This window comes from Drosophila tropicalis, unplaced genomic scaffold (assembly GCF_018151085.1).
Source record: "Drosophila tropicalis isolate 14030-0801.00 unplaced genomic scaffold, ASM1815108v1 contig_158, whole genome shotgun sequence".
NCBI classification, from domain to species: domain Eukaryota; kingdom Metazoa; phylum Arthropoda; class Insecta; order Diptera; family Drosophilidae; genus Drosophila; species Drosophila tropicalis.
Window position 1 is genome coordinate 3855409 of NW_027172602.1, and position 19774 is coordinate 3875182.

A 19774-nucleotide genomic window follows, 5' to 3' on the forward strand; every position below is an offset into this window, starting at 1 on the left:
TAAAAAACATTAATTAATGGCAATAAAAATATGTTGAGCAGCAGCAACAGCAACAACAATAACAAACAGTTACAGACAGACAACATCATGATGTTGCTCGTGTCTTTAGCTGGCCACCAAAAATTAGCATAAAACTGTTAGAAAATAAAACCAGCCCAACAACAACAAAACAATCAATGGGAATATTAAGAGAGAGAGATAGAGGGAGAAAGAGACATGGGTATCTCTCAGAATGGGGGTGGCAGATGAAGAAAGTAAGTCATTTCCCTTACTTGCATTAAGCCATGCTAATCCTGTCTCTCTCTCTCCCTCATCTGATCCCTCACACACAATTCGATAATTGAAGTTCTTTTGGCTACACCCATGTGCGGGCAAAGAGACTGTGTGTGTGTGTGTGCGAGAAAGAGAGTTTGGAGAACAAACGAAGGCGACAGGTGTGTCAGAGAGACAATTGAATTGAGTGCAAAGGGTGGGAAGCAAGAAGCCATAAGGAAGGAAGGGAGGGGATTGGAGCTCAAAGTCGTGTGTAAGTTCATTAAAAAAGTTTCAGGCGTAACGAAGATGACAACAACAACAATGCTAATAATATTAATAACAACAACAACAATAGCAATAGCAATGGCTTGTGCTTGGAGTTTCTCTAGACGAATTGTTGTCATAAGTGTCTTCCTCTTCTGGTTCTTAATCTTTTGCTGCTGCTGCTGCCCCTGCCACTTTGGCCATTAGCAGCGGTAGTTAACAGCTTGTAAAACAGCAACACCTGCCACATACAATACAAGTTACTATTGGTTATTGTTGTTCCTGTTGTTGTTGTTGTTCTTGTTGTTCTTGTTTCTACACAGAGTTCAATAAAACTTAAGATCATGGCATGATCATCATCATCATCATAATGATCATTGAAAACAGCAGCAGCAAACATTTTTCTGGCAGAAAAGGAGCATCAAAAGCAATAGAAAAATTGTACAACAAAATAATGTACATAGGTATATATGTATATGTATGTATGTACATATGTGTGCCTAAACTACAGTGAAAACCACTTTCAAACTGATGTTCAGAACTTTTACTGTATGTCTCAATAGTTTAATAGTTTTTTTAGAGCTTAAGGATATCATATCAAGGATGCAATGGCATCATGAAAGATAACTTTGAATTGATAAGAAAGTAAGGAAACTTTTATCCCATACATATGTACTAGCTACAAAGACTTCGACTCAATCCCATATTTCCTTTGTCTTTTGGTGTCCAAAATTCAGTGTTTCCTCCAGGACAACCATTCAAAATGGGACATCTGCTTAAGAAATATTTCTGCAATTGCTTAAAATAGTTTAAATTGCTTGATTTGCCTAACTAACATCAAAAGTCAATAATTTTCCATTCTAAGCTTATTTTACTGTAGATGTGAAAAGCGCACATACACACACACACACACACAGCCATTGAAATCACTCTCAAAAGCCTGAAAAGAAAGAGAAACAAAAACAAAAAAGAACCAAAAACAACACGCAGAAGATATGGCAAAAATTCTTAAGCAATGGAACCTGTTTTGGCCAACAGCAGCTGAAAAAAAAGTCATCTTCTGGAAGCGACCGGAACCAGAAGAGGTCCCCAGTTTAAGACAGACATAGGCAGAGAGAGAGCGAGAGAAGAAGAGGTGACAAGGAAAGATTACCAAGCTCCTCAGAGTGCAGTAGCGCAATGCGGGCAGCTGCATATGGGGCCCAAATGTGGGCCTCCACTCTCCTCCCTGGATAGGCGCCAGATCATCAGAAAAACCAAAAAGAGAAGATGACAGAGAAAAAGAGAGAGAAAGACGGCTTTTATGTAAACGAGTTCGAAATCTGCATTCCTAAAAGTCAACAGGATTTAAGCGCCCCACCTGTTTTCTGGGAAGAGTAAGTCTAAGATGGTGAGAGGGAGAGGGAGAGGTAGAGGTAGTTGGAGATGACTTAAGCTTTGACTTGAACTCAAAGTCGAACTCGAATTGAAGCACTAAAAACTCGAACGCGAACTTAAAGTGAATCCAAATGGACTGCCGAATGCAATATACACAACAAGAAGAAGAAGCAAGTGCGTGGGCTGGGAACGTTTTGTATGTGTGAGTGTGTGTGTGTGTGTGTGTGTGGGGGCTTGTGTTCGGGTTAGATGGGTGCAGCAGAACCCCACGCCTACATCAAAGATGAGGGAGGGAGTTGTTTGGATTTTAAATGCGTGGGCAGTACTGAGCTCCGGTCAGGATTATGCTTAATCCAGTCGTCAATTCCAAGTATTTTTCATATGTATGTATGTATGTTAGTTACCTTCTTCTAGTTCCTTTTTCCTGCTATCTCTTTCGCTCTCGCTCTTGGCTGAATTTCACACACGATTCCAATCTCGGCCGTTACTCTCTTAGCCACTGACTTTAGCACGGCATTCCTTCCATCTAGAAAACAAAAAAACACACACACACACACACAACAAGGCATAAATATTGAAAATAGATGACACTTTTAATGAATTTCAAAATAATTGAGGCCTAAAGTGGCACACAAAAAGCAACAACAACAAAAAGCTCTGGCAACAGGCAAAAAAAAAAAAAAAAAAAACATTCTACAAATGCCGCCCAAATTCTAAAAATATCGAAACGAAGCAGAAGTAAAAGACATGGCAAAACGTAAACGATCACCGGAGAGAGAGGGAGAGGGTGGAGGAAGATCTGGGGCTGTTGGCATATTTTTTTTGGGGGGGAGCAGATTGTGGGTACTCACATCAGTCCCACACACACACACTCACACACACACCTAACGGAATTAAATTAAGTTTAATAATATTTGCACATTTATTTCCAATAACTAATACTAGAGAGAGAGAGAGAAGGAGAAAGAGTCTGTTTCAAGATGTAAGGAATACCCTTTATGCACTTTTGCTCTCATCTTTCACCTTTGTCCATTTAAAAAGGCATAAAATCTGAGACTAGAACATGAGAGGCATTTCCCATAAATATATCAAATAAATTTTAAAAACATAAATAATAAATACATGAAGCAAAACGGGGTTATAAAAGGAGAAAGAGAGAGATAGAGATACAAGAGAGAGGCTCTCACTCTCTCTCTGTCTGTCTCCCTCTCTCTATATATGTCTCACTCTTTACCCACTCCTTAATATATTCATAAATCTGCTTTTAATTAATTTATGTGATTTGCTACTTTTCTTAGCCATTCCCTGTATCTGTCTTTATCTTTCTTATTACTCCCTATCTATCTCATTCTCTCATTCTCTCTTCGTTTCCGCCTGCGGCAGTTGTTGGCCCATAATTTTTCGAAAAAATTTTGAAATGTCGCCAAGTCGAACATCAAAAAAAAAAAAAAAACAAAAACAAAAAATACATCACGAGCGCCACCCCAAAAACAAAAATTGAAATGAATAAACATAGATATAGACATATATAGATATATATGTCTGTGTGTGTGTGTGTGTGTAAGTGTTGCTTGTCATTTTTCACAAATGATGTGTGTCTCAATATTCAAATTGAAAACTTTTACCAAAACATTTGCATTGAATTCAAGTTTCTTCTTCTTACTTTGATTCGCATTGGCAACATGTTGCCTAAACAATGTTGCCACGTTGGATGACTCACGACGTCATAGAAATAGCTGCAACTGCAAATCAACAGCAGCACATCAGCAATTTATATAAGATATCGAAGCTTTTTCTATATAACCCAGTGTGTCTATGTGTGTGTGTGTGTGTGTGTGTGGGCGTGTGATGCATAAAAGGCGTTTTGTGTGGCAGCTGCCGTATGTGTGTGTGTGTGTGTGTGTGTGTGTCAGTTGCTGCCGCATCACATTGCATTGTGTTCTCATAGCCTGCCACTTGCTGCCTCTTCAGTTGCCTGTCTACACTAACAATTTAAAGGGTATATTCATTTTAGCTTGAAGTTCACCTAGTAAGAGTGTGAAAAAATTAAAGGGTATAATCATTTGGTCTCTCAATCGGTGGCCCTCTTTGTTATTGTTGTTTTACTTTTTCTTTTTTCTTTGTTTTGTCATAATTAATGTTCGTGGCATGCAATTTCTTTTCGATGAAGCCCTGCAGCAGCAACAGCAACAGCAACAACAACAACCAAACGACATTTGAGCGAATTTTACCGCTCGCATTCCATAGGTGAAAGCCACTGGGACAACGCCATGTGCCCCACCCTCCCACCTCACTTGCTCTACCACCTGGCCAGCTCCTTGCTCCATTCACACAAGTGGCAAAGCTTTTTACTCTTTAGAGAGTAATCGCCTATGAAAAGGTTTATGAACTAAATTCTTTGAAAATTTTGTTTATAACATTTCAAATCTCTACTTCCTTGTATGGCGTACACTCCTGGCCACATTAATATGTGTTAGCCTGAGAAAACGATCAGAAAACTGATTCTCAAAGATATATAATACTATCATAAAGTAAAATAAGTACATAAGAACACTTCCTTTTTTGGGGGGAGTCCTGGGACAGCACTCTTCCCCTGGATCTGTGAAAGGCGCTTTGACATCTTAGGTATACAACAAATTCCAAGTCTGTCTCATTCACACCAAAGGACATAGTCTGTTGATTAGCCTATGGAGGCAAAACCAATGACCAATGGCCAAAGATCGCGATCACCGCTTATCGAACTTTATCTTATATTAACATAAGTTTCTAAGCAAATATTGGTTGAGCACTAAAAATCTAATTAGCTATAGTTTATCTTTGATTTATGTTGGAACGTGGAGGCAATGCCATTAGTTGAATTCCCCAGAACCCCCTGCCCCCCTCGAGACTACTTTCCACAGAGACCAATTGGGGAATTTTCGAAAGGTTTTTATTTGAATGAACAGCAATCAGAAAGTGGGCAATAAAGGAAGGGAGGAGAGCAGTTGGGGTTCGACTTGGGACTGGTGGTGAGGCTGTGCTCTAAAATTTATGCGTTTTACACACACACACACAAACACAGACACAAAAACACACATAAAACGATCTTGCAAAAATGGAAGTTGGAGTTAAAGTTAAAGTCAGCTCACTTCCAGTTTTGAGAATATGTACTCGTTCTCTCTCTTTCTATATACATATCTCTCTCTTGCTTGCTCTATCTCTTTCTTTGCTATCTCCTGGTTATTCTGACATCTCACATTTTTGTCCATTTTCGGAGCCTCCTTCTGCTTGTGCCTTCCCACTCCTCTTGCTGCATTTCCAATTTCATTTGCATGCCCATTATAAATTTTTCAAATTGTTGCGCCTTTGGCTTGGGGACTTATTGTTGTTGTTGTTGTTGTTGGTTTGCCCTCGTTAGATGGAGCCGAGTTTATGCCTGGCGGTTTTTAGGTGGGACGGGGGGACCACCATGTTTTTGTGATTGCTATCATTGTCATTGTTTTTAGTTGTTGTTTTTATTTGAATGCAATTTATTTGATTCTCATTGTCTTCTAACTCTCTCTCTCTCTCTCTCTCTCTCTCTCTGAAAGATATATCTTGCTTTTCTCTCTCTCTCTCTCAGTCTGTCTGTTTGCTGATTAGACAGAGAATATCCTCTTCTCTTTGAGGGTATTTCGAATTCGTTTCCTTTCTTTGAGTCATTTGGTTGATTACGATTTCGATCTTGGAATTTCAATTTGCGTTTCGTTTTTTTGCGCAATTCTATTCCATTCCGTTTTCAGCCTACATACCGTATATACCGTCCGCCCTCCCCCCATCGTCAACCACCCCCCTTGTCGCATTCCTGGTCTAACAAGCTCGTCAAGTCAATTTATCATAAGCATTCGTCAGCTGTCGGTGCTGAAGAAAACAAAACGAAAGAACGAAAGAACCAAAATGAAAATATAGGAAAACCCAAAAAGAAAATATAAGAAAATTTTTTTTTTTTTTTTTTTTTAGAAAATTCATCATTAAGATTTCATTTACTATTAGTTTATTTTGTCGGAGAGGGGAAATTCTTGAATTCTCTTCTCATTCTAATCATTATCACCTTGGGGCTTGGTGTTTATACTGGTACTATTATATATACATATATTCCGGAATATACATATATAAGTACATATATATAGGGGCCATTTGGAATGAAATGAAATGGATATTCATATAGTCAAATTGTTCAAATTAATATGAAATTCATCAAATAAAAAACAGGAAATGCAATCATATAGTAGACACAAGCGGCACGTTTCACCTACCTCACAGACAGAGAGATATATACACACACACACACACACAGAGACACACACATGCAGACACATTTTCACAGCCGCCAATTGCCGCACACCTTGTCTCTGACTGTTACTTCACCTCCTTCCGCCACCTTCCCCCTTGTGCCGGCAATTCACCATGTCATGCTGCCTCCTCATCATGTTAATTTTAATATTTGCTCTTCCCCCCGTGCCCCACACCATTTAGTTGGCAAATGGCCATGTTGCTGGCCACGTTGGTGACGCTGCCACTGCCACCGCCACCGTCGTGCCACCCGGTGGGGCATCATAAAACATTAAAAGCAAAAAACAGAAATTGGCCCACATTTTGGTGTTTTTTTTTTCTACTCTTTTTTTGGTTTACCCCATTCCGATTGCAATAAGGAGAGAAAGAGATAGAGAGAGAGAGAGAGGGAAAGAGAGAGACTGATTACACTCAAAGCACTTGGTTGGCTTTTTTTTATTTTCTCATTTTGAAGGATTGTATTAGAATATTTCCATTTAAAAAATTTGCATTTCTCATTTTATAAACTTGCGTCATACATTTTGGGTTTGGGTTTTGTCTCTGCCTTCTGTATGTGTGTGTATGTGTGTGTGTGCGTGTAATTTGAAACTTGCAGCAACTTCTTGGGTTACCTGCGGGCTCTAGCAACAACAAAAACAACAAGCAACAGCAAAAAATACAATGGTCAAAACTTGAGCTAAGACTCGAAGAACTGAGGCATGAGGATTGGCATTGTTTTATTGGCCCTCTGCTTTAAACCCCCTCCTCCTCGTCCTCCTCCTCCCTCTTCACCATTCTAGCCGTAGCAGCAGGAACTCCCCTTTTAAATTAAAATATGTTTTTTTCACTAAATTTTCAAAATAAACGAAATAAATTCGATACTATTTTTCAGTTTATTTATTTGGTTCTTCTTAGGGTTCCTTTCTTTCCTTGTCATTCTGGGCTGTCCATGTGTGTGTGTGTGTGTGTGTGTGAGGCACGAGTCCAAAATGTGTCATAAAGTAGAAAGGAAATATCGAATAACAATCCAAAGTCATGAATCAAATAAACATCAAATTATTGAGACAGTATCTCTATGTGTGTGTGTGTGTGTGTGTATATATGGAATTGGACGAATCTCCAGGCTGATTCTCCAACATTACAGCCATCTCATAAGTTTTTCATTATTGTTTTAGCCAAAATTTTCATAATCTTTGCAATTTTAATGATTAATTTGGCATACCCTTTACAGCAAAGGGTAGAGTACACACACCAATGCACACACACACACACACTCATAGATGGCAACGCGACGCGTCGTTGTGCCCACTCAACTGACTTGAAATGAAACGTGCCCCGGTGTCGGGTTTACAATTTTATTACGAATGACTCTCTTCTGGCCGTAGACCGCCAAAGTGGTGGCCCAACGGAATGCATATTAAGTGAATGCAAGTGAGAGGGAGTGAGAGAGTGAATTTTGGCATGTAATTGAAGTTTGGACAAGCTAGATGGATGGTTAGATGGCAAGATGATTTAAGGGAGTTGCGGGGATTAGGGGACCTAAGAATCTCTTAGGTGAGGTGGCCGGGCGTGAGATAACAACTCAATCTGTCACAGGGGGCAGACGCCAGCCGAGCCGCCAATGAGACGGCTAACAAGGTCCAAAAATAAACAAAACGTGCAATAAAAACAACAAAGAACAACAACAATACTTAACGTAAATGAAAAACCAAACAACAACAACAACGACAGAGAATACAAATTAATTATACAATTAAGCACGCGTCGATGGTCGATGTGGATGTGGTTGTTGTTGTTATTGTTGCTGTATCAAATAATCATAAACAATTTATGTACATTGTCGGCACAGAACAATTTGATGATGCTTCGTCCCCTCCCAAAGATGAAATCAAGTCAAGAATGAATATTGAAGATTTCCTTCCTTCTCGTTCATAAATTTTAGCCCCCCTTTTTCTCAATTTCTTCCACCGCTTGAGCCAAGAGACTTTTTTCTCATGAAAAATGCAATTGATGCAGAATGTCTGGCACGTAGGCGTAAATGTAATGAGGCGTGGCGAAATGCAAACCAAAATAAACTGGCAATTTAGCAAAATGAAGGTGAATAAAATCTTAAATCAAGTACCAAAAGTTCTTTCCCCTTTCCCTTTTACATCCGATTTGTTCATCTATATAATGGTATAATACTTGGCAGATTCTAAACAATGGAAATGCTTTTCAGTTGGTTGGACTATTCAAATGGCGCCCAACGTGGAGCGATTTGTCATAATCTCCGATATAGACAATAATCAATTGTATTATTTATAATATTAAGCAAATTCTTTTAGTCATCTCACATTTGTTGATAAGCCTTTAGACATTAACAATCCAATTCATGCTTGTATATATATAATTTGTTCAATGAATCAATTCATTTCAAGTTCTCAATCATTTTAACACGGATTTTTCTTAACCATATGATCTCATCCCTCTTTTTTGTTGTGCGGGAAAGGGGAAGGGGTAGGGGGGGATATGATGGAGACACATCTTCATTATGCGTAGATTTTTCTGGGGTTTCCATTCATCATTAGCATTTTTCTTAGATCACTGGTTGGGGGTTGGGTGGGGAGGGGTTAGCAGAAGATCAAATGGCATCGAATCGATGGGTTCAATCAATTTAAGCTTTTGCCTTTCAACACACACCAAAGACGAAACCCCAAAAACAATTTAAAGATTTCTATTTTGTTTTTGATTTTCATTTTGAATTTCTATTTAGCCCCCCCCACCTCCCCAACCAGCAGCAAACATTCTAAACCCAGCCAACACCTTGTCGGTGTTTTGGCTTTGTCTTTAGTCTTTTGTTTTCTATACTCTTCCTCAATGGGGTATTTTAGACTTATCTTTGAGTGCAGATGAGACTTCTCCATGTTGTTAAGAGGCTATTGTAAAAAGGTATCAATATGGTCGATTCCATTTTTATATATGTAGATATATTTGCGATGTGGTTTTTATTGTCGCGCGGCTGCTCTTTAAATTTGTTTTTATTAGATCATATTATTTGTATTTATCTCTAGACGAGACGAGACGAGACGACAAAACTAATTTGTAATTTAGATCTCGGCGGATCGATCGATGCCTTGGCCAGTTCTCAGTCAGTCAGAGCTTAAGAGCCACACAGTGGGTGGGGGGAGGGGTTGCGGTTAACCGCTATGGGCTTTTAATTGATTGCCATTTTGGCATTTAATTGAAAACGAGAATAAAAACAGAAGAAGAAGCTCCCACAGTTAATCGATTAAATTTTATATATTTCTTGCCTGAGAATAATGATTCAATGCATTTTGGTTTCTTTCTTTCTTTCTCTATCTGTGTCTCTCTCTCTCTTAAATTTTTAGTTCTATTACAGTTTGTTATTTATTTATTTATTTGTTGTTGATGCTCTCGTTTGTATTTCACATGAAATGCAATAAACCCAATTTAATTTTCTGTTTTTATTTGTTTCATTCCATTTACTTATTTACTTGCTTGCCCCGGGGACGTGACTATGTTAGAGGAAAGGTGGTGATGGGGAGGGGGGTGGTTAGGAAGGCAAAAGATTTGTTATCAGTAAGTTTAAGGTTTGCCTATATATATATATGTACTTATGTTTGTTTTGTTTGTTTGTATTCTCTTTTTCAACTTTTATCACGTAACATACGAAAAATTGAAAACTAAACACAAACAGATTCCTTTTAAATATGTTAAAATTCATTAACCGATTTCCCCTGAACAAACATTTTGATTTATTTTCAATTTCATGAAATTCTTGGTAGTGGCGGGGGGTGTGGCTGAGGTACATACATATATGCATATTCAACGTTTTTTTGCCATCATAAGATCGATTGCCCGAAGAACTGATGGAATTATTTCCTTCCTTGCAATTAGTTTTCTATATATTTATTTGTAAATTATTATAAGGAATTCCAATTAAATAAATTCTTAAACAAATGTTGTCCTTGAAAATCGGAAACAATTAACAGACGCCAGCCATCCAGTCAGCAGGTAAACCAGAAGAAAACAAAAAAGGGCTCCAAAAAAAAAAAAGAAAAATTATCTTGATGAGGTTGACGATGGGGATGAGAATGAGAATGAGGATGATGATCACCATGATCATGATCATGATGAGAGATCAGCAGGCAATGAGCGATGCCTTGGAATGCAGCCACAAACGACGAACGGCAGCCGGTTAAATTTCCAAAGAAATACAACAAACTGTGGCAAGAGCATGTCCAAGTCCAAGTCCAAGACCAACTTCAATTCCAACTCCAAGAGCAAAAAGGTAAAAGAAAAACAATCAATGAAAAGGTTGCTTGTCTTTCTCTCTCTCTCTTAGTCCGAGTCTCAGTCTCAGTCTCTTGCCTGGTATGCGCGTCAAGGTGAACCTATAGACGGCCCTTACCCCTCTCTCCCACTGACTACCGCTGTTGCAATGACCGCAACGACAAACGTGACTCGGAATTTCTCTCTCACTCTCTCTCCCTCTCGCTTAGTCTCTGTGGGAGTTGGATATCGATGCAAATGCGGATGCATCAGCATGTTCACATCGGCAGTTGGCTAGCAGGCGGGGAGAGGTGCAGGGGTAGAGTATACGTTTTCTAAACTCCAATTCATTGTTATAATAAAGCAGTTAAAACTGTTGCAGCCGCGATTGCAGCCAACGACGTCATCATCATCATCATCATCTTCGAACATTGTTAACCTTCATCTTCATTTTCGTTTTCAATGCGTCGTCACCAGGTAACAAGCGTCTCCTTGTGCTTATTCCTTCCTCCCTCTCTCTCCCCCCACTCTTTCCACATGGGGAGCTTCATCTATTTATGAATGAAATCTCTTGTGTTGAAAAACTTCCCCCGCCCCAAAAAAAAAAAAAAAGAAAAACAACTTAAAACCAAAACCGCTTGCGGATTACCGATTCTCTGTCCCCCCCAAAACATTTTGTTTGCTTTTCTCTCTGTGTCTGTGTGTGTGGTGCAGAAGGAGGTTGCAAGGCAGGCAGCGGGTGGAACGCCTGAACGCCATTTGTGTATCGTTTATGTGGCACAAAATTTGTTGCCGGCTACCGCGAAACATCCGCCAGCTAGCCGGTTGTCCCCATCCCCCTGCCTACTTCCTTCATTCCGCCACAATTGGGTTTACGGTTACCCAACTTCCATTTAACCGGGGCCATTCGCTCACTTACTCAGTCAGTCACTCAGTCAGTCAAACGAACTGAACGCATGGTTCATTGCGTTTTGCCCATAAAAGGCGTCGGATGCCAAATTAACTAACACAAATGGGGCGGCCTCCTATATAGAAATCATTCAACTCAAATGGTGTACAATATCTCTATAACTTCCCCTTGCTGTCCCTCCCCCTCCCCATACATTTCTTCTACGCCCACTCCCCTTTTCCACCCCCTGTTCTATGTCCAATCTTGTAGTAAACCCTTTTCTTGTTTGTTCGGCTTGAGTGAACTGAAAATAGTAAACGATATATAATTACTGTAGGTTCAATAGTTGAACAACAATAAAAACACGAAAAAAAAAAACACATGGGGGCAATGAGCTTTAAATTTTCGATAGTTAAGTGCCGAGTGTCGTCTAAGTGAGTAAATGGTTAGAGAGCATGGAGAATACATGTAGTTCTCAAGCCCCAGCCTAGAGAGCAAAGGACAATTTCAGGTATTGCCAAAGCATTTTAGCCTTTCACTCGCTCCCTATTTTAGTAAAAGATATTATTTCTATGACATTCCATAGGTGAAAGGTTAGACTGAATACGGTTATTGTAGACCGTTACCATTACGCGGCATTACGGTTTGGTTTTGTTTCATTTTGGCAACATATGTACATATATATCGTTCAACCATTTGGCTAATCACTGCCTTAATCCGGTGCAGACTTTCCAAGCCAAAGTCGACTAACCGCAAATGTTGATGCTGAGGTCCAAAAACCCGCCCCGAGGGGCAATTGCTTTCTACTACTCACGCAGTTGGCAAATGCCTGAATCTGGCTATGCGGTTGGCTTTCTGACTGACTGGCTGGCTGGCTAGCTGGCTGACTGGCTGAATGTCTAGTTTATCATGAACGTTGATCTATGACTCGACGCTACTTGGCTAGGCTACAGCTGCTGGAGCTTGAACTCATTTTCTAATTGCCCCACGGTGAGGAATGTCTGTGTCTATTCATCTTGAGAGTTGAGTAGCGCAGTTTCGTTTTAAGCTTGGGATTCTTTTTTTATTTTCAGTTCGTTTTCCTTCCTGTTTCCACGCAGGTTTAATTACCACCACCAGCGAGAGAGCTAAAGATCGGAATTGGCATCTCAGAAAGTCTTCTCAGTCTCTGTCTCAGTCTCAATCTCTGTCTCGCATCATTTTATTTACGTTTTGCATAATGCTGGGTCGTCGGTCTCGGCTATCGATCTCGTCTGCCATTTTAATTGAGTTCACAAATGTTCTCTCAAACTGACCCCTTCACAGCTGGCGGCCACTATACCGCTGACAGCTACGTGCTGGGCGCACAGCGTACACATATGTTCCATTTCGGAGCATTAGAATCGGTTAGATAGTTCATTCGGTGTGCTTTTTGTGTGAGAAATTAATACATCATCAGACAAATCAACTGTGAGATGAGCTACAGGTTGGAGGCCAGCTAGCCGGCCGGCCTTTAATTAAAATATTTCCGAATTTATTGATTATCAATGGGAAACTTCCAAGTGAATATATTCCCCTCCTTCCCTTCGCTTTCGATCACTTTTGTGGTGTCTACAGTGTCTGCTCTGTCCTGTGTCTCTTCCTCTGCTCTTCTTTACTCTACTCCCCCCTCTCTCTTTTCATCTCTACTTACCTGTGTCAATGTCAAATTTGAGCTCTTAAATTGTCGCTTATTAAATGTCTTTTCGCAGCAGAGTGCGGAGACAGGGCCACTTTATCAAAACTCAATTCCACGTAACGGCCAATGTCTCTGTCTGACTGTCTCTCAGCCTGTATGTCTGTCTGTCTGTCGGCAGTCGAAAATTATGACTTGTTTGGAAGTGCAAATAGCTCACTTCCTGTCTCATTCCATGCCCATGACCATGCCTTTGCTTTGGTTTTGGTCGAATCGAGTCGGGTCGTTCTGTCGGTCGGTCGGTCGGTCCTCCTATCGTTAGTGTCGCGCAGACGCAAAGCCTTTCTTTGCCTTGCTTCGTTTGTTCTGATTGCTGTTGTTGCTGTTTTTCGGTTGTTGTCGCTGTCATCGTCACGGACCGACGATGGTTTTTAACTGATAAGATGCGAACCGCACTCTATACCGCTCAGGGGAGCAGGCTACATACATACAACTACTGTGTCTCTCCATGCCGTCTACCCACGTCTTCGTTTGCTCCCGTTAACATATTTTTCATTCATTCTCTTTGATATCCTAGCCAAGATAAGCCATAAAAGTCATGCAGCACATGGTATCTCCATCTAACTATCTATCTTTCTATGTATGTATGTATGTAGTTACCTTGAAGAGGTATGCGCTACTGATTTTTCATTCATCGTCCTCATTCCTTTTACTACTTTTTCAGGTATTCAAAACTTATGTGTTAGACCCAAAAATGTGAGGCACGTACACATGTATACATACATATGTATATATTTATGTACATAGTCTGAAATCTAGAATAAGGAAATCCATTTCGAGTTGTTCTTCTTGGTGGGTAGATCTAAGGTCTAGTTCTCGATTACTAAGACATGACAAACTCCTTGTCAAACTTTTTTTGTTTGATTGAATTATAATTCCCAACTGGTTTTGAAGTTGGCCTTTGTTCTTTAGCCAATGATAGTTTTATCTTATAGACAAGAATCAAGAATGCATACGTTTTTCTTTACATTCATTGGTTTGGCTTATTAGAAAGGAAAAAGTTAACCGAAATCCATTGTTTGTTGTAATGAAATTGGTATTTACTATCTATTCGATTCGAATAATATTATTAACATTTGTATGTATGTATAACTGTTGGTTATAAAATACGGTTTAAGCATTCTCTTTCTTTTCCCCTCATAGCTCTATCATTCATTCATTACGCTGATGTCTTTTGTAGTGATTTCCTTTAGTTTTTTTGTTAACAATTCTTTACCTGGACCAATTTCCACACTTATTAAGTGTGTATTATGCAAAAAGGGGCGTGGCATGGTCGTTTTCTTTCACAACATACATACATATGTATATGTACATGGGTAAGTGTGTGTGTCTTTGGCTATCACATTACGCGGCGTCGTGTAATGCGCTTCCGTTTTTATATCAAGGTAATTTACTTGCTGCTGCTGCTGTTGGTAGATGTGGATGCTGGGCAAAGCAAAAAGGTACCGCCGCGGCCGCGTTGCCGTCGAGACGTTTTTTCGGCTCATTTGTGGCCGCTTAAGGCAGGTTCAGCAAACAGCTGGTCGGCAGGGGGAGGAGCGGCCAGGGCGCCGAGGACGGGCCTGCAATTACACTTCCGCTACGAGAGAGTGAGAGAAACCAGAAACATCAACAACAAAAACGAAACGAACCGAAACCCAAGTCGACCCGACCGCGCTACCTTTACCTCTATATACCCTCGACCTCTGCCTCTGTCTCTGCCGCTGCCGCTGCCGTTAACTCTCTGGCCCATTCATGCCAACGTCTTTCAGACTCCCTGTCTCTCAATCGACAGCAGTCGGCAAGGGGCTCATTCACAGATCGAGTGAGCATCGCTTTGTCGTTTCGTTCGTTTGTTTCGTTCGTTTCATTCATTCACTCATTCAGTCATTCATTCATGTTGATTGCCACCTTTGGGCTTTTGGGAGCCCTCACCGCCAAGTTTCCCCTTTCCATCCGCAAACTCCGCTTTCCCAGCATCTTGCTCTCTCTCCCTCTCTCTCGCTCCCTTCTCATGATTAGTCTGTGCTAATGAACAGGCGGTGGCGCAAAAAAATAATACTATAAAAAAATAATACATAATAATATGTACATATACATATAAAAAAAAACCAAACTCACGATGGCAGCAGCAAACAAACAAACAAAAATCAAATCCAATTTATGTTTTCAACATTAATCATAATTTGGTTTTTTCTTTCTTTCTCTTTTTCAAAAAGGCATAAAGAGACAGATCGAGAGTGAGTGAGAAGGGGGGAGTGGAGAGTCTTTGCAATAGCGTGAAATAATTTTTTATTCGCCGTTTTTACGCTACGAAACGAAACGAAACGAAATGGGGAGTATTTATTTATAAGAAAAAGACGTGAAGCAAAAGTAGGAGGAACAACAAAACCAACCAACCAACCGACGAATCGGAGAAGCGCACAAAAAAGGTGTCAATGTCTAATTTGATGGGAAATGCAATAAGCAATGAACATTTGTTGCATTGTGTTTTTGCAATTAGCAGCAATTCGAGTCCGAATGAATTTTGCATCATGATGGGGCAACAAAAACTATCTGGAGCAAACTACATACACATATGGAACTCCCCTTGACCTTGTTGAGATGTCTAAGATGACAGTGGCGGCAGTGACAAAGGATCCTTTGAACTTAACTATCAGAGATTCTGATGACTTAACGAATAATACATAGACAATTCCTTAGTAGATTCTCAAGCGTATAAGTATAACTGTACTATAACTTAAATTTGGAATACAATTTGGTTCCTTTCACCTAAATAGTTAAGGAATTGGAATGTCATTCAGTAAATTTTATGTATAGAACCGTTTTCAATGAATCTTTCACAAAGAAACAGCTTACAAACACACACACACACACACACAATTACAAATACATATCTGGCGACATATTTAAGCTAAAATATTCTATTCTATTTCGGTAGCAGTGTCCCAACTAACAGATCAGTTAACATGCTCATCAGGTAAAATGGATTCATGCATTGGTATTAAGGGGATAAGAACCCATTTGTCTCTCTTTTCCTCCCTCTACCTCTTTCCTTTTCTGCCACGGTGTGTGGGTAGAAAGTGGTGGTAGGGGGGGACGAACGACCACTTGAGAAGCAATTTTCGAAAATTTATTTTTCATTTATTGCTTTATTTACTTGTTTTTCCGTTTTCGATTCAACCTTTTATTCGGTGTGGCCCAATCGACCCTTCTTCCACCTTCGTCTCTCCATCTCTACAAATTCTTCTACATTCCTCATTCCTTCTTCTCAACCGAAGTTCTGGTTTGGTCTATCTGCTTATAAGATTAGGCAACGGCTCAAAAGAAAAGGAGAGCCTGGCTGTATCTCTCTCTGTCCGGCCGTTCAATCTGTCCCGTTGTCCGTTGTGTGTTTATTTGTTTTGGGTTCAGAAAACAGACAGAACTAAGGAAAAGAATGAAAGAAAGAACCCAAAGGGAACTAAGGAGAGTGAAGAAATAAAAAAAAAGGGAACTCATCTAGCCCTGAGACCTGAGATTGAGACTGGTCTTCTCTTGGTTTTTTTTTTTTTTGGTCTTTCTCAATGGCTAACAATCGAAAGTTATAATGAAATCCCATCAACAACAATAACAGAGAGACATAGAATGAGCCAGAGAGAGAGAAAACGAAACTCATGTCCATGCCCAGTCACAGTTCCTTCATGGATAACAACAACAACAACATCAACCGAACGACGACAACGAACGACACTTGCCTTGATTTTTATTATGTTGGGCTTTTCCCCCCACCCTCACTCTTCCTGCTGCACATGTTTTTGCTTGCTCTCTCTCTCTCTCTCTCACTGTATTCCTCTTTGCCTCTCCTGTGCTGGCTGCCTTTTTGATTTATTGTTAGCAGGAATGAATGTTCGTTCTCAGCGGCGGGCCACATTGTTGCAATCTCTTGCTCTTTCGCTCTCTCCCTGTCTGACTATCTCTATTTTCTTTTGCTTATGGCTGTTGCATTCTTTTTACCTTTTGCCAAGAAATGTGCGTATGTGTATGTGTGTGTGTGCCAACTAGCTCGTTCTCGCTGGGTTTTCTATTCTTGTCCCTCAGTTGTAGACAGTTCATTAATGTTATCAACAGGGGAATGGGTATAAGAAGGAGCGGGTGGAAAGGGGAATGTACAGGAGAGATTGGAAGAAAAACAAAAATAAAAGGAAAAAGTCAGCCCTTAACTTGTTGCTCTTCTTTCTAGTTGTTATTACCTAGTATTTCCTAATACAGGGTGACACACATACATTTGTACATACAATATAAGGATCAAATTTTACTTTGATTTCTTAAACAAGATGAAGGAAATTACAGTTTAATCCAACGTCTGGTTTGTACATCGGAATTCTGTGATAATGCTGGGCCACCCTGTATTTATATAGTCATTCAAAAATGTAACAGGTAGTTTACATGTGTATCCTGTATCCTGTGGGAATACATACATAATTCTGTGATGACTTTTCAATAGGATCGTTGTTATGTAAATAACTTATACTTTAATTTATCTTTGCCTAGAATAATAGAGTATACAAATGTCGTTGATTGGATATAAAATTTTCTATTTTGATGCGTCGTGTTTCATTTTATTTCGTTTCGAGATTTTGCGGCACTTGTTTTAACGGCAATTGGCAATTGGCAACTGGCCACCATCCAACTGGCCGGAGCCAAGCCAAAAAAGGATATGTGGGGACTTTCAACTAGACACTTGGCCACTTGTTCACTTGAGTGTTGAGTGTGGGAAGGCGGGTTTCTTAGTTGGGGGAGGTCTCGCGGAGGGAGTTTGGCGATTGACATTTATGGACACTAGTGACCAGATGAACTACTTTCAAGACTTGTCGTCTGCTGTGTCGTCGTCGTCGTTGTTGTTGTTGTTGTCGACAACGTCTCTTGAATTGAGTCTTTAGATTAACCGTTATGTTGAACTCACTCACCTGCAAGAGCAGTTTAGAGCAGCAATAGAAATTCCAATCCAATGTTTTTATTTATCTTTTTCGGGAATATTTATCTATACAAATCACAAGACAACAACAAAAACGGTAAATTTATCACTCACAACATAAAGAAGCAAAAACAAACATAAATAAAAAAGAAAAAACAAAAACAAAAAACAAATCAACAGCAAAACAAAATGTTTGCAGTTTTCCCATGTTTCAATTTTTATTACAAATCCAATAAAATAAAAGCTATTAAGATTTTTTAATGGCAAACGCACACGCACTGGTACACACACACACACACACACACACACACTGGGTTTGTAGTAAAAATTTTGATTAAAGCTTTTAATAGCAGCTTCCTCTAATAATAACTCCCCCGACAACATGACAACACTGTTGCATGGTGTCCTGCCCTGACATGAGATATTATTACATACAATGTTTATGATAATTTGCCGGTCAATCGCGCACTTGTTAATACATTTTGGTGGATTTGATTTTCAAACTCTTAACTTACATGGAAGATATGTGAGTTCAGTTTTACACTTTTCTGTTAATTAATTCAAGTCATTTGAACAAAAAAAACCACAATAACAAGAAAAAAATATATAAATAAATAATCAACAATATTAATTAGAACAATAAACGCGAAATGCACACGCCAATTGCAAGAAATAACTGTTGTTTTGCTTTTCAGTTTTGAAGACAAGTCGAACAAAAGAGAACAAAACTTCCGTCACTCCGACGCACAACCAAACGGTTTCGATGTACGAAGCGGACTGAAGCAGTGAAGAGAAGCGCGCGCGTTCATGTGAATAACTGAAAACACAAAGCAAAGCAAACACACCGACACGATAAACGACACGAAGACGGGCATCGTTGGTCAGGCAGGAGTGTTTAATTAAGATTTGGACATTTCTATTTGCTCATACATACATATGTACGTAGTTTAAGTACTTAATACATCCGTTAATTAATATACAAATTTTCTATATGTATGTATGGGGATGTTCCATTTGTTTTGCAAAACTTTGCCTCGTGTCACGACACGCAAACAGCTCTAAGCTCGAGGCAGCGGCCGAAGTGTTTTGCGCAGCCGAACGCATTTGCCGAATGCAGCCGCCAGCCTCCTGTTCTCCCACTCACACTTACACAAAGAAAATCGTATTACCAATAATTTCGTGTGCTCCCAAAAATAAAACACGTGCCAAAAAACTGTTGGTGTTTTTTTTTTTTTTTTTGTATCCACTTTGACAGATATTCGTTTTTCTTTTATTTTATATATTATTATTAATTATATTTATTATTATTATTTTTTATACATGCTTCCATACAATAATTGTTATTGTTTTGCAATATGTAGTATGTGTGTGCGTTCGTATGTGTGTGTGTGTGTTTGTAATGTTTGTGTGTGTGGGTGTTGGGGGTAAAAATTTTACACTGGGTTCCCTTCTTATTTATTTATTTTCTTAATGAAACAAATATACATAATTGGGAAAGGGTTTAGTTCGCTTGGATTTGGAGTGGGAGGAGGGGGAAAATGCTTCTCAGTAATTTCATTGAGCATTATTTTTATATTTTTGGTTGTTGTTGTTGTTGTTGCAGTTGCTGTTCTTGTTGGCTAGTATGCGTTTTTGTTGTTAGTAGTTTATAATTTGAGGGGGGTAGCCTTTAAGGGTATAACATAATAATGTTTAGTTTTCTCTTATATGGCCATTGGTTTTGTTTGTTTTGTTTCTTTTTAATATTCATTTTACTTTAATGTTAAACTTAATATTA

At 39.4% G+C, this 19774-nt stretch overlaps 1 protein-coding gene across 1 annotated transcript in view; it reads right to left on the reverse strand.

Annotated features, from left to right (window-relative positions):
* boi (brother of ihog) overlaps positions 1–18727 on the reverse strand; it is a 29345-nt gene extending 10618 nt beyond the window's left edge. Inside the window, 1 exon segment of the mRNA XM_068303474.1 lies at positions 18513–18727. The gene's annotated coding sequence lies outside the window, so the exon portion shown is untranslated.
* Between the last annotated feature and the right edge of the window lie 1047 nt (positions 18728–19774).